Below are 15,168 nucleotides of genomic sequence, written 5' to 3' on the forward strand. Positions count from 1 at the left end.
AACGCCCCTTAGGAAGTCACTGTTTATTTGACAAAGTAGTGTGTGTCCCCACATGGGAAATTATATATAGAGAGAAGAATCAGACCATGCAGAAAACAACAACAACAAAAAAAGTTTTAAGATCCTCTAACGTGGTGACCTGGTTGAAGGAATAGGTTCTTTCTCAAATACTTCGTTTGATGGCCATGGAAAGTACACATTGGAAGGTGTCTGAGTAGCAAGCAGGCCCACAGTGCCTTCCTAGCCTTCTGTGGTCTGTGGTCTGTGGTCTGTGATGAGTCCATCCCACTAATCCACTATCTCTCAGTCAGTTAATGTGTGGTTTCCATTCCAATCAACTTTTTATCCCACTAACATACCAAACTTTTTCTCAGCCTGTGCAATCCCTCACGTCTCTCTTGTCTGCTGCTAAGCTCTCAGACTTTTCCCTTCAAAGCCAAATCCAGCTGCTCCTCACCAAGGAAGTCTCATTGGTTCCATGAGCTTCGTTTCCTACAAACTGCTTCTCCATTCTTTCTTTCTGAACCCATCTGGTACTTGAAGGAAAACTTCTCTTGTAAGCTATAGAATTTCCTGATGTGGCTGACTCTAAGAATAACGAATGTTACAATTCACAACTCAAGAATCAAGTTAGTACACAGGGGTAATAGGAATTTCAAGGCCACTTACGACCCATAATTTTTCCAAGCATGGTTGACTTGAGGTTTGCTTGACTTCTCGGGGACCCTGGGGCACATTAGCCCTTGCTAATTTTCATGGTTGTCTCAGCACATGGAATAAGTTGGTTTAGTTCATATGCATACATTTTTCATTGCCAAAGAGGAATTTTGTTAGTGCCAACTTGAAATAATGCTACATTGTCTTTGGGGGAAGACTTTTCCCAAGTAACATAAGTCCCTTTTTTGTCAGCTCTTAAAAGCTTTCAGAAGTAGGAATCACCCCCTTTTGTAAGGCAAAGAAACTGAGACCTAACAAGACTACTTGACACAGAGAGAAAGTTGGGGCTAAAAGAGTGGAGACCATTTAGGTCCAGGTTGAGGTCTAGGTGTAGCAAGGGAAGCCAGGGACGCCTTCCTCCTACAATAGGGCCACCATGTACATGAGAATGGCGTCTCCTGGAGTTGACAGCTTCCGCCAGATGTGGTGGCCCTGCCTAGAGGACCTAGTCTGAGGCAAAGTGGAAGCCGGTGTTGGATCCTAAGGGAGGGACTAAGAGGCTTCATCTTGGTTGTCTCCTTGGACATTCAATCTAGATGACTTCCACTCTGTGTACTTTTACTTAGGTCACAGGCCTGTCTCCGTCTCCTTTAAACTGGGTTCTCATTTCTATAGAAGCACCAAGCCAAGCTTTCTTAAAGGGGCAGACTTTCAGACGCATTTGGTTACTGTGCAGCCTGTGTCAGACACAGAGAGGCCACATCCCCAAAAGACCTGTGCATTTCGGACTTAACTCCTGACACATTTGGCACAAGTTGAAAAGTGAGAGAAACAAACCCGCCTTCTGTCTCAAGAGGCCCTGGGCAGGAACATACAAGGCCAAATGTTTTAGTTGTAGACAAGAAAATGCTGAGAGGGATGAGCCAGTCAGGAAATATTCACTTCCTGTGAATACTTCCAAAGTTCTCCCACTCTGGCCAACCCCAATTACAGATGATACAGCCAACAAAACACCGTACTGAAGCAGCCCCATTGGCTCTGTCAGCTCCAGTCAGCTGCGCTGTTGACCCCACTTGCCCATCCAGAACCTTCTGGATGTCTTCCCGAGGCAGAGAATCTTTCAAACCAAGAAAGATTTGGATTGGAAATGTGGCGTTCGGGAGGCAAAGGCAGGCAGATATATAAGCTACTGCTGAAGATAAATTTTCTAACTCTTTTAGACACAAACAAGGAATTCGGGTTGACTTCACTTTGATGAGGTGGCTTATAAGAAATGATTTGTATTTAATGATGGATGCTTTTCAATACCATGGCATAAGAATACTGTGATTTACTTCTACCGGGACAAAAACCTACTCCTGAAGTCTGCTTCATTGAATGAGAATTCGTATGCTAAGTCCATTAACCACAACCACTGTTTTCTGGGTAAATCAGACTTGTCTCTTAAATTAAGAAGAAAAACAAGCAATTGCAGTAACGAGTCATGCAAAGATGCCTTGCCTTTAGTGAAAAGGGAAGTATGTTTTCTCTGACCAGCCCACACAAAAGCAGATATTCGATATGAGTACTGAGAAGATGGAAAAGGTTTTCAGGAAAGATTCCTATTGTTCAGCTCCTAACAGCCTGCAAAGGAGTAAGTCGGAAACTGCGGGGACCAGTCAGCTCATTAAAACGAGGCTGAGAAACAGGATCTTTGATTTTGCAGAGCAGTCCTGTGAAAACAGGGCATGAGTGGATGGGTTAGATTGGCAAGAGCTTCCACACCAACTCAGTAAGCAACCAGCTTATTTTTAGCACCTGCTGAGGACTGTGAGTACTGTGAGGGTGCTCAGATGGAGGACCGCTGCCCTCAGGAAGTGGTTGATTTTGGATGTTTGGCTAGCCAGGAAAACAGGAAACACTCCAAACATTTACAACCAGGGATTGGTTACGCAGGTGATAGAGGAGCTGAGACACCAGGGGAAGACAGTGCTAGCAGGGAGCCTCTGCCAGCCCCTTGGCTGGAGGGACAAAGGCAGCATTTCCAGAGTTCCAGGGGGTGGGGTCAGGAGGCAGAAGTGGAACCATGGGGGTAGCGGAGCCATGGAGGAGTCCCAGCTGCTGTCGGTGACTCTGAGGCAGAGAATGAGGAAGAGAAACACCCTAATTTACCCTTGTTCCCCCTGCCAAGGTCTCACCAGTGACTGCCATTGGCCACACCCAGGCAGAAGCCAGCTAGCACAGGGGCCTGGGGCAAGCAACCTGCAGGCAGGGGTCAGTCTTCCTGAGAAGCAGGACAGGGGCAGGCCAAGGAACGGATGGGAGGCAAACAGGCCCTGTCTGGCACAGTGAATATGCTTGGATCAGTTTTTTACCTTCAACCACAATGACTTCATCTTGCCCTGGGCCAGACCATGACAAATCAGTTGCAAGCTGCAAATACTGCTGGGATAGGTTCTGGGGTCTACCTCTGCCTCAGCTCTCACCAGTCACTGCACCCCATTTGGGCCGATCCACAGACCCTTTTCAAGAGACACCTTAATTCTTCCAAGCATTAGGGCACTATAATACACAAAGCCTGATTCTCATCCTGTTTCTTCAAGAAGTCTTGGAACTGACTGTCCTCTCCCCTGTGCCCTGTGGGGTTCAGAATCTAGCCACCCCATGGCCAAGTGAGCAGGGTTTGGTCCGGCTTTCATTTCATCTACGGTCAGCTCTAACTAGACCAACTTAATAACTAATGCTGTCACTGCCTCAGTTCCTAGCTGATGGCAGCCCTCCCATCTGAGTATTTCTCTGAGTTGATGACACAGACCTATCTGGCTAAAGTCAACCTTATCCACATTATATCAATTCAGAGGTTTTAGTGTTCCTTATCGACGGTATGCCCTCAGGCAAGTTACTCAACCTCTTTAAATCTGTTACCTCATCCATAGAATGAGAACAAACACAGGACTATTGTGTGAATTAAATGAGAAGACACTATTAAAGCGCTCATATATATATATATATATATATATATATATATATATATTATTGATTTTTTACAGAGAGGAAGGAAGAGGAATAGAGAGTTGGAAACATCGATGAGAGAGAGACATCGATCAGCTGCCTCCTGCACACTCCCTACTGGGTATGTGCCCACAACCAAGGTACATGCCCTTGACCAAAATATATATAAATATATATATTTAAATCACTCGGCTCTATATTCCCCTGATTGGCTTCATTCTCAGGCAGACTCTCCCCCATGAGATGGCAAGATGGGATTAAGAGACCCCAAGAGTTTCCTGAAAACCCTGGAATGGGGTTTCATTGGTCCGGTCGGATCTCATGTCCAGTGGTGAGTTATTCACTGGGGCCAGGGGAAGGGATGCTCCAGTTGTCCAGGCCTGGGTCCTCTCTCCAGGAGGCCAAGAGGAAGGGAGGTCAAGTCTCCTAATGGAAATGGAGGAGCTGTTTTCAGAAGGAAGAATGGACTCTAGGAAGGGGAAAAAAAGCTATTTCCACCACAGTAGCTAGTGTTCTATTATTCTTATTATTAATATTTACTATTTATTACCTGGCCTGTGTGGCTCCGTGGTTGAGCATAGACCTATGAACCAGGAGGTCAAGGTTTGATTTCTGGTCAGGGCACTTATCTGGGTTTCAGGATCGATCCCCAGTAGGGGGTATGCAGGAGGCAGCTGATCAATGATTCTCTCTCATCATTGATGTTTCTATCTCTCTCTCTTCTACTCTGATAGCAATAAAAAAAATTTTTTTAAAATTACTATTTATTGCTTACTCCTAGTACTGCCATGATCCCCACTACTACTAAACTATACAACTTGTATCAAACCTGGAATACTATTCAGTGAGCAACTGGTCTAACAGGCAGGGAAAAAGGAAAAATCATAGAAAGCTATCACAGGAGAAATAGGATCTTGGATAGGAGGAAATTGAAGAGCTCTTGGTCATAGAAGAGAGGTCAAGCTAAATCAAAGCCTAAAGTGGTGAGTTCTAGGAGATGGTTTGAGCTTCTTTCAAAAATAAAAGCCTTCTAAATGTCAATGCTATTTTGAAGTTGCTAAACTCAAACCACCTCACTGTGATTGTTTAACTAAAGCTTTAATGACCATACAAAGCATGGATGTTGTACACTTTCAGCACCGTACCTTCTGTTTCAGCACTGACACAGTAATCCATGAAACAAGCCAACACATTCTCCAAACAGGAAGGCCATGTCCACAGACACCTTACTGCAGACACTGAGAAACACTCTTCACATAGGAATCTCATGATGTGGGAACATTCTACTGTTTTCTTCCCGTGGTCTAGAGTGAAATAGGTATAGGGTGTGTGTATTGAATTTCTGGCAAAGTTCAGGAGCTACCAAGTATAGTGAAACATTGTTTGGCTATTTGGCAATGCTATGGTAACCTTGAACAACTGGCCTACTCCAGGATTAGTAATGTACTCAAGTATAAAAATATAAATAGAATGATACCATGAAACCAGCGACTCTGAACTTGAACCTATCCATGTGTCACATACAATATGTTCTGTCAACAGAATGATCTCCATAAAGTTTTGTTGCACGGAGCATTGGAAAGACTTTGTACATGCCCCTTCATGTAAACTAAGACTATATTCTCAGAAAATACATTTTCTGTTAAACATCAATAAAATGTGAAAACTAATATGCCATAGGATTTGCTTAAATCTATGCCTCTCCATGCAAAATAACTGAATAACTGCAGGTGAAGCTGGTTATTTGGGCCATCTAGATATTTCATCTAAAGAGTGGCCAGAGCAAGTTGGCTGACGTCCATCTGAGCATAAGAAGTCAGGTGACTGAGATAAGCAAATGCTTTGGTTCCATGTAAGCAGAATATACATGCTTTGTTTCGGTTTCTTGAAAAAGACTTTGCAATGGTTAGAGCACATAGTTTTGTGTAACAATTTTCAAATGAGAAAACCGCGTATCTCGGGAGAGCATGTTAGACGGCTTTGCTGATGCTCTTAGGGTAGTGTATTTTCTAGCTGTACAGTAGTCCTGGGAAACTAGTCAGGTAGTGTTATCAAGTCTGATAGGTTCACCAAATAGAAAAGAATACGACTTTACATTTCTAGACTTTATTACACTTTTCAAACCACTTGAAATGTAGTAATTTTCTCACCCAGCCCACTGGCAGGTAGGCTGACACCTAATTTAGTACCCATCCCACTCCAGCACACTCTTTTCCATAATAACACAAACAGAATGAAAACATTCTTCACCCAGGCTGAGAAAAGACAGTCATTTGGTTTTCTAAGACTTTTTTCTTTCTTTCAGACTTAGAAGGGTGGTGTAGACCAGATTTAAAAACATGGCTCGGGAAAGCAAGAAATCATTCCCCCGAGTGTTTATTAAGTGAATCACAAATTCATTCAGCATGACTGCTTACCCGGAGAAATAAAGGAAAAATGGTAACAAGCTGAGAGCCTCCAAGCACCGTCAACTTTAGGATCTCCCTGGGAAAGGGTCACGAGTGTAATCACTTTCAGCTGTCCCGGCCTCGCTTCCGCTGTCAGTGGAAATATCCAGGCAGGATGAATACACGTTCAGACTAGACTCTGGACTGACCTAGACAGTTTTTTGGAAATTCAGGATATACTTTTCCTAAAGCTTCTTAATTTCTCCCATCCCTCCCTGATCGAAAACATCACTTATCCCATTACAGCATGTGGAAAGAGAGGGGAGGGAGACGCAGACAGGGTCTGGATTAGGGATAAAAATGACTTTGTGAGTTTATTATTCTCATCCATAACAGAGGACCATTTTCATGTCAGTTAGCTGATTCCAGAACAGAATCACCCAGAGAGATATGAAGTACTATTCGTTACATCTCGAGGGCCCCAATGAGACGTGCGCAACTATATTTAATAACTGGTGATCCATAGCTTGCATATTTCCTGGAAATGTTTGACCACTTTGCTAGCCATTATTTCACCGGCCACATGTGAAAGAATTCCTCTTCTTCACTTACATTGTGGTGGTTCCACAGTCTTAGACTTCCTCCGGTGTCTGAGAGCTGTCTGGAGATCTCAGTTCCAAAGAAATGTGTGAATTTGTAGTTTCTGAAGTAACTCTATTCCTCATTTGCTGGATGACAGCTACTCTAATGGCATGCCTCTACCATCAGCTCTTAAAGAGGCTCAGCCCTCCCGATTTGAAACTCTAAGATGATGTGTCATTTCAAGGGGGAAAAAAAAAAGCAAAAATGTTGTAAGTATGAGCGGATGCTAGACTCCCAAAGACTTTCAACAAGCTACAGCTTCCTCGTTGCTGACATCAGCAATGTGGTTCTTATTATACAACTGGATGCTAGACTGCGGTACTTCCCAAGTATCATTTCTACTTTATGTAAAGGACACGGTCCAGTGCAGTTTTTGTTGGGTTAATGGGTAAGATGTGGAATGGATCTTTCTCTCAGCCATTCCTACAAACTAGCGAGATGACCCTGGCTCACTGACCCATTTCCAGGGACTGAGATAAAGGGCGAGACTCTGACCCCGATATCCATTGGGACTGAAATGCCGGTGATTCAAACACCCAGTAAGGTCCAAATCCACTGGATACATCAGAATTTCCCAAGGCAGCCGCAAAAGAAAAGCACAAGCCTCACTAGCAACAAAAGTCAGAGAACCCACGTGGACATGAACCAATGTATCCGCAACAACCTGCTCTCAGTCGGAACTTTTAAGTGAATGGATTGTTACTTGGATGGGGTAAGGATACAGCGTAAATAGCTCATCTATCTATAAAGTCTCCTTAAAAATCACCTCTGTTCAACAAATACTAATCCAGCTGGGTCAAGCTCTTGGCTAACTTCTTTTTAGACACCATCTCTCATAACCTTCATAGCAGTCCTGTGCAGTAGGTACTCTTATTTTCCCATTTTACAGATAAGATAGAGGCACAGAGAGATTAGGTAACTTGCCCAAGGTCACACAGTAAGTGTAGAGCTGGGGCATGAAAACAGTCCTGATTGCCTCTAAATCCTCTTAACCATTTTATTATACTGCCTTGATGATAGGACAAACCCCCTGCCTCAGTGACTTAAAACAGAAAAAGAAGTAGCGCTGGTACTGAATATTTCACTCTGTGGCTATCCTTTCCCTCTCCCTGGCTGTTTACTTGCTAGCTTTCTAATGATACTTAAATTATTCATTTGGCATATCTCCTTTTGTATTTTACCTCTTTTCTTTGCATGTGCATCATGCATTCTATATAATAAAAACCTAATATGCAAATAGACCAAACGGTAGAATGACAGGTCACTGTGATGTGCACTGGCCACCAGGGGGCAGATGCTCAATGCAGGAGCTGACCCTAGCCCACAGGCCCCATGCCAGCCAAGGCAGGTGCCAGCGGGCCACCCCACCCCCTGCCCGATTGCCCTGCTAGCCGCCCTGCAGATCAGCCCAGATCACCGGCCAGGCCTAGGGACCCTACCCGTGCACGGATTTGGTGCACCGGGCCTCTAGTATTTCATATCAGCAAATGAAATATCCAGGAGAGGTCTGTGCACAGCAAGGTTGGAAGGAGTCTTTGCACTTTGGTTTGTTCATGAACTTGACACATACAGCCAGGCATAGGGGGCCTTTTGATATTTAAAAGTCTCTGGTTTGCCAACCCCCAAACTTACAGGCCCTCCACATATTTCTTATGTTTTCTTCACATGAGCATGTTAAAGCTTAGAAGCAGAATCTAATTTTGTAGATTGTTATGTCCTTTAAGATGATGATGATAAAACAATTTTTACTCTTTGAAAATAATGTGTATAATAACCTACTGATTCTATAAAAAAATCTATATGTGTGACAAGAACATTGTCTATAAGGTTAAACAAGAAATTAAAAGCAGCAGTTACCTTTGGTGTCGGTGATGGAAAATGGCAACTGAGCAGATGGGGTGGGAGGGAGACTTTGCACTCAGCACCTTTCCGTACTCTTTGATATTTGAGTCACACAAACTCATTGACTACCTTGAAGGCAATCAGAGGCTACACCATCTTCACAAGATCAGTCAGTTAGGACTTAGTGATTCTAGAGACCGTTTTTCACAAGCAGTGAGTGGCAGTTAAAAGCCTAAAAAGAGATGGTTCCTTTCCTGTACATGGAGTCCATGTTACACCACTGAGGGCGTAGAAATATGAAGGAATCAGAGAGTAAAATGTAAATTGTGTCACATATTAACAGGGTCTAAAATCACAAAACAAAAAGCGGAACTGCCGCAGGACTTCTCAGAGCCTTTAATGTGCCAGTGTGCATTAAGATCTCCTAAGAGGGGGTGGACAGTGTTTCCTAAAGTTATTTAAGGAACCCCACTGCCCTTCAAGGAGTATCTTACAGAATTGCAGTACTAATTTTGTGTGTATGGAACATATTTTGGAAAATGCTGGATTGTCAAGAACTCTAGCAAGTGAGAGACACTGTCAAAGCTGTATGCGGAACTTTGAGTTCCTCAGAGCAGTATTAAATTTGAATCACACACTCACCAATGCAGTATGTCTGAAACTAAGATCCCTTTTGAATAAAAATATACAATACGTTTCATTCAGGGACTAGTGAGTGAATACCTGTGCAAGGTGCTCTGGGGGCTCTGGGCCTCCAGGCAGGAGTAGCTAAGGTGTCTGGTACGGGGATAAAACTGCCTCCCGCCGCAGAGGGAGGACCTCAGCTATCAAAAAGGGCTGGTTCTAATTCCACAGATGGCATGGCCTCCTTTATTCTCGTTTCTGAAGTGCTTGTGGTGAGCTGTGTGGCTCGTTACATATTGTCGGTGCCCACATCTACTTCTGAATAGAATTGAATATTAGCCCAGGCATTTGACAAAAGCAACACTCAACACCCTTCAAACCAGGACAGTGAGAGTGAACAGGAACAGGATCCGAGGCATGGGTTGTGCAGGGAACATTCATCTATGTAAATGGGCAACTTAAGTCCCGTGTTATGCCTGTAATCCAGTGGGACTGAGCTGTTTCTCCTAAGTTGCACCACGAGTAGTAACGGGCTGGGATCCAGGTGCATCGTCACTGTCATTTGTGTCTAGGGTGAAGCTGCACTCAGGAACCCTTTACCAGCAGAGAGAAGCTGGGAGAAATGCTCTGGAAGTGAACCTTTTAAATTGACACACGAGTTGAAAGTAATAATAAACAAAGACCACTTGGAAGTTGAATAAAGCGTTTTTATACTAGTATATGCCATTGCCTCTCACAAAGTCCTCCTCACAATCCTGAGAGTGAAGGAGGTGCTCACATCTTCATTTTACAGAAAGCAAAACAGAAATGCAGAAAGCCTGATAACCTGCCCTTGGTCACACAGCCAGCGAGTGATCATGCTAGGAATCAGCTCTACCTATTCTGGTGCCAAACCTCACATTCACTTCAGTACGCCTCATTTACATGGACAGAAATGCTGTGCCCCTGGGCGAGTTTATTCTAAAACCTCACTAGTCATGTGAGATAATATTAGGAATTCAAAAGGACCTCCTTCCTCGCTTTGTCACACACACCTTGGTTCAGAACTTGGGAGATGTACCTTGTGTTAAGAGGCTTTTAGAAGGTATGTGAAGGAGGGCGAGATAGAGGTCAGAGGTCATTGGGGAGGATTCCTGCACGGGGTGAGTTGAGGGCCTGGATTTCTCACCAAATAATATATGGTTTGCATTCCAATCAACTTTTTATCCCGCTAACATACTGAGCTTTTTCTCTGCCTGCGCACTCTCTCACATTTCTTTTGTTTGCTTCTAAGCGCCCTGACTTGTCCCTTCAAAGCTAATCTCAAACCTACTAGTAGATGTGCATAAGAGCCACCTAAACAAATGTGAAAAATGCAGATTTCCTGCTCCATCATCGGAGATTCCGATTCACTGGGTCTGGGAAAAGCCTGATGATCTGAACTTTTAACAAACCTTTTAGGCGATTCTGTTACACAGTTTAAGAAGCCCACACTTCTTCAATTCTAAGAGCCTGCAGTGATATCAGAGGAAGTCTAGTGTTTTAAATAATTGTTCATCTTCCTCATCAATACCTCTTTGAATTTGTTTAATTGCACAATAATAGAAAATCAGTGTGATTTAACCCAATCAACATTCAATTCAACTCTGCAAACACCTCTTGTTTACTTCACACCAGGCGCTGTGTGAGGCTATGGGAATATAAAACATGATCTCTGGCCTCCAAGAACTTATTAGAGGAGATGGATGAGTACACAAGTCCACAATTCCCGTAACAAAGTGGTTTTAAAAAGCAGAATTATTGGGGTACTCCTAAGGCACACAAGAGGAGGGCTCAGCTTGCCTGGAGGCCTGGGGTGCTCCCAAAGGAGGCAGCATTTACGCCGAACTTGGTTTCAACATGTCCTAGTAGAGAAAGTGCGTTTAGCAAGAGGGGACGTGATGAGCGAAGATAAGGAAAATACACATGTGTTCTTGGAGCCCAGAGAAGATAGAGTAGAAGTAGAATATAGTTGGAATAGGTAATTAAAATAGTTTTCATTTTCATGGCCTTTTACAATATTTAATTTAATCCTTTCATTGGAGAATCTTTTCTATTTGAAAGATAAAAATACTAGCAAGTGAGTTGTTATTGAAAATAAATTCCACAAGACTTAGAACAAGATACTAATTGTGTGTGTGTGTGTGTGTGTGTGTGTGTGTGTGATAATGAGATCATAGAGTGTCATTGCTCTGTTGTCAATGTGGAAGGGATATCAGTGACTGATAAAGCCACATCCTGAAAGAGAAGAAGCGTATGTAAACATCCCACATTGAAGTACAAAATTCTATGTGAATCTGTGGCCTTCCTTTAAAATGCACATGTATTTTCCAGTTCTGGCTGTCGTTCTCCCACTGTCTGTTCTCATTGTGCAGATCTGTGCTCAGATTTGGGTCTGTCTTACTTTTCTCCTCTGAAGGACTCCACGATCCTTTGGAATGGAGATGTTTCTATGTTTTGAGGTCAGGGAAAAGTCAGGATGGGCCCGAGACAATCTGTGTTACCAGACAGCATGCATTCTTCTATAAAACGCGGGAGGCAATGTTCAGAGGCCAAAAATGTCAACTTCAAGGGGTTTCCCTTACCCAAGTTGAGCACTACAAAATAAAGTAAATTACATAATGTTTAATCAGAATAGGTGGCAACTGTATAGGAAAAAATATTATCCCTAATGATTTGCAAAGGGAACATTGATATAAGATATATAAAAATGTAATTATAATTCAGAGAGGGTTAATTTGATAGGCCATATTTAGTAACTTATGGATTTTTCAAATTAAGGGAATCCTATATAATAAAAAGGTAATATGCAAATTGACCAAATGGCAGAATGACCAGTTACTATGATGTGCACTGACCACCAGGGGGCAGATGCTCAATGTAGGAGCTGCCCCCTGGTGGTCAGTGTGCTCCCACAGGGTAGTGCTGCTCAGCCAGAAGCTGGGCTCATGGCTGGCAAGCGCAGCTGTGGTGGTGGGAGCCCCTCCGCTTCTGCAGCAGTGCTAAGGATGTCCCACTGATATCAGTCGGAAATCCTCCGAGGGCTCCCAGACTGTGAGAGGGTGCAGGCTGGGCTGAGGGACCTCCCCAGCAAGTGTACGAATTTCATGCACCAGGCCTCTAATATAATTATACATGAATATTTTGTCTGATCTCTTAAAAAATCAGTTTATAGTTAAGTACCTTTTAGTTCCTGAAGAGCAGGAAAGAATAAACAGCAGAATTGAGGGTAATTCTAAGGAAAGTAGGTGCTATAGCAGAATAACAAAGACCAACCAGAAGTGGTAGAACAGTGTCCACACTTCACGGGCACCGGTGGTCACACCAGCTAACCCAGGGGCAGAGGTGTGTCACAGTGTGTTCCAAAAGGATGAATCCGCCTCCTTTCTGAGATTGGCCCTTTTCCTTTAGTCAGATGAGATATAAAAATACTAAAATCACTGAAACTTTTGAGAGGCAAACCTGGGAAGAAATGCAAATAAAATAATAGTATTTAAATCTAAGGTGTTAACATTTGAGAAAGTAGTGTGTTTTTTTTTTTTTTTTAAATATGTTCTTATTGATTTTAGAGAGGAATGAAGGGGGAGAGAGAGATAGAAACATCAAAGATGAGAGAGAATCATTGATCGGCTGGCTGCCTCCTGCATGCCCCACACTGGGCATGTGCTCTGACTGGGAATCCAACTGTGACCTCCTGGTTCATAGGTCCATGCTCAACCACTGAGCCACGCCAGCCAGGTGAGGAAGTAGTTTTTGTGTCAGTGTACAGGTTGGCGTTTTATTATTTTAATAGTGCAAGTGTATACTTTTAAAGTGTTTAATTAGTAAAGATAATTTATTATGGTAGAATTGTGGTTTTAATAAGCAAATGTTGAGAAGTATTTGCATTCACAATATTTAAATATTTGGGAAATATTAATTAATAAAAATATGTTTTTTAGTTATGAGGATATTTAAAGGAATGTTGACTGTTTAATGATTAAAGAAATATTATTTCATACATTTGTAAGACTATTAAGCTGAATATTAAACAACAAAAGTAGGATGCTTAAATCTTAAATACTTATTAATGGTTACTGTGATAGAGTTCATTTAATTTAATAAGCATATATTACATTTATGTATCTATTTATTGAAATACAACTAACATATAACAGTGTATTAGTTTTAAGTGTACAATATAATCATTTGATATATGCATAGTACAAAATAATCACCACAATAAGTTAACATCCATCACCACACAGTTACAATTTTTTTTCTTGTCATGAAAACTATCAAGATCTACTCTGTTAGCAACTTTCAACAATTTAGCATTGGTGATTATAGTCACCATGCTTTCCATTCATCCCAGGACTTATAACCAGAAGTGTGTACCTTTTGACCACCTTCATCAATTTTGCCCACCCCTTACTAATCTGTTCTCTGTTTCTATGTATTTGGCTTTTTTTTTTTTTTTTTTTTAGATTCCACATATAAGTGAGATCATACAACATTTAACTTTATCTCACTTATTTCACTTTGTATAATGCCCTGAAGTTTCATTGATGCTGTCGCACATGGCAGGATTTCCTTCTTCATATGGCTAAATAATATTCCCATACATTATTTTGAAATGAAAATTTGGAAGTGCAGATTAAGAGCAACCATACCCCACTCCCTAACACACCACAGACTCCCACAAATACAAGACAGATGAGTGAATCAGCACAATTACTCAGGGGCAGTGAGTGTCTGACCCCAGCTCAGTATTTTCTTCCACACACACCTCATGCAATGGTGTGCCTACATGTGACTGGAAAGGAGGGGACTTGGTTATGGGAAGCCTGGCCAGTCCTGGCCATTTGCACAGGGAGTGGGACATGGTGGAAAGCATGCTGGGAAGGAGATGCGATTTATTGTCTTAAGTCTGCCAATAGCTAGTGTGTGATTGGGGGTAATCTCTTAACTTCCTTATGCCTCAGTTGCCTCACCTGTTTAATGTGGAACCTAGAACTGCGTTTTCTAATGTCTTCCAGTTCTCCTGTCTCAGCAATAGAGGGAGTCTTGCTAACCTCTCAGGCCTGGCTCCTCAGGAAGCTGTCTCAGCATCTACAAACAGGAGCTCAAGAACCCTCGACATGGTCCAACTGTCTTCTGTCCTCTTCAAATTCAGTCATTAATTGAAATCTTTGGTATTGGCTGCGTGTTCCTCCCATTCCCTTTGCTTCTATGGGTTACTCTTTTCCCATCATTTCACTGCGCTTTTAGAAGGCAGGGAAGGTGTGTCAGGCAGCCACCTTGAACTGTTACCTCCTCATTTGACTTTGAGTCGAATTTATCCTACCAGGGCCTGGGGTCTGTCCCTCTCCCTGTCACAGACATTCCCACGCAGTTATTAAAATAACAGTCTAAATAAACAGATAAGTCTAAGGGGTTTTATTTATTTAAAATTTGACAGTTGGCTTCCTGAAAATACAGATTTCGTTATTTCCAAGTATTTCAGATGCTACCTGCCAGTGTTTTCTCTTTTATTGTTGATAGTGTTAGAGATGTCTCCCATTTTCCTTCTCCAAGCCCCCCCTCACCCCCCCCCCCCCACCGTCCTTTACCTTTCTCCACCCAGCGCCCCCACCAGCCTTCACGACATTGTTGTCTGTGTCCATGGGCTACGTGCCTATATGCATATATGTTCTTTGGCTAATCTATTTTTAATTTTTAAAAATATTCCCATCCTTCTATGTTAGGGCAAGCTGGGAAGAGAAGATAGAGTATCTCATATTTTAGGGGCAGTGGGAAAACTGCCATAATTTGGCTTTGGTTTACATCAGTGTTCTCAAATTTTCACAAGCATCAACAGCATCTTGGGGGTTTGTTAAAACACAGATTGCTGGGCCCCAACCCTGGAGTTTCCGGCTCAATAGGTCTGGAGTGGGGCCCGAGAACTCTCATTTCTAGCAAGTTCCCAGGGGATGTCAATGATGCTGGTCCAGGGACCACACTCGAGAGCCACAGGTATATTGAAAGC

At 42.7% G+C, this 15,168-nt stretch overlaps 1 protein-coding gene across 1 annotated transcript in view; it reads left to right on the forward strand.

Moving 5' to 3' along the window:
* The window catches only part of RTKN2 (rhotekin 2), a 484,906-nt gene that overhangs the window by 186,565 nt on the left and 283,173 nt on the right, over positions 1 to 15,168 (forward strand). The window lies entirely within an intron of this gene.

Source organism: Myotis nattereri, assembly GCF_964212035.1.
Source record: "Myotis nattereri genome assembly, chromosome: 13".
Classification (NCBI taxonomy): Eukaryota; Metazoa; Chordata; class Mammalia; order Chiroptera; family Vespertilionidae; genus Myotis; species Myotis nattereri.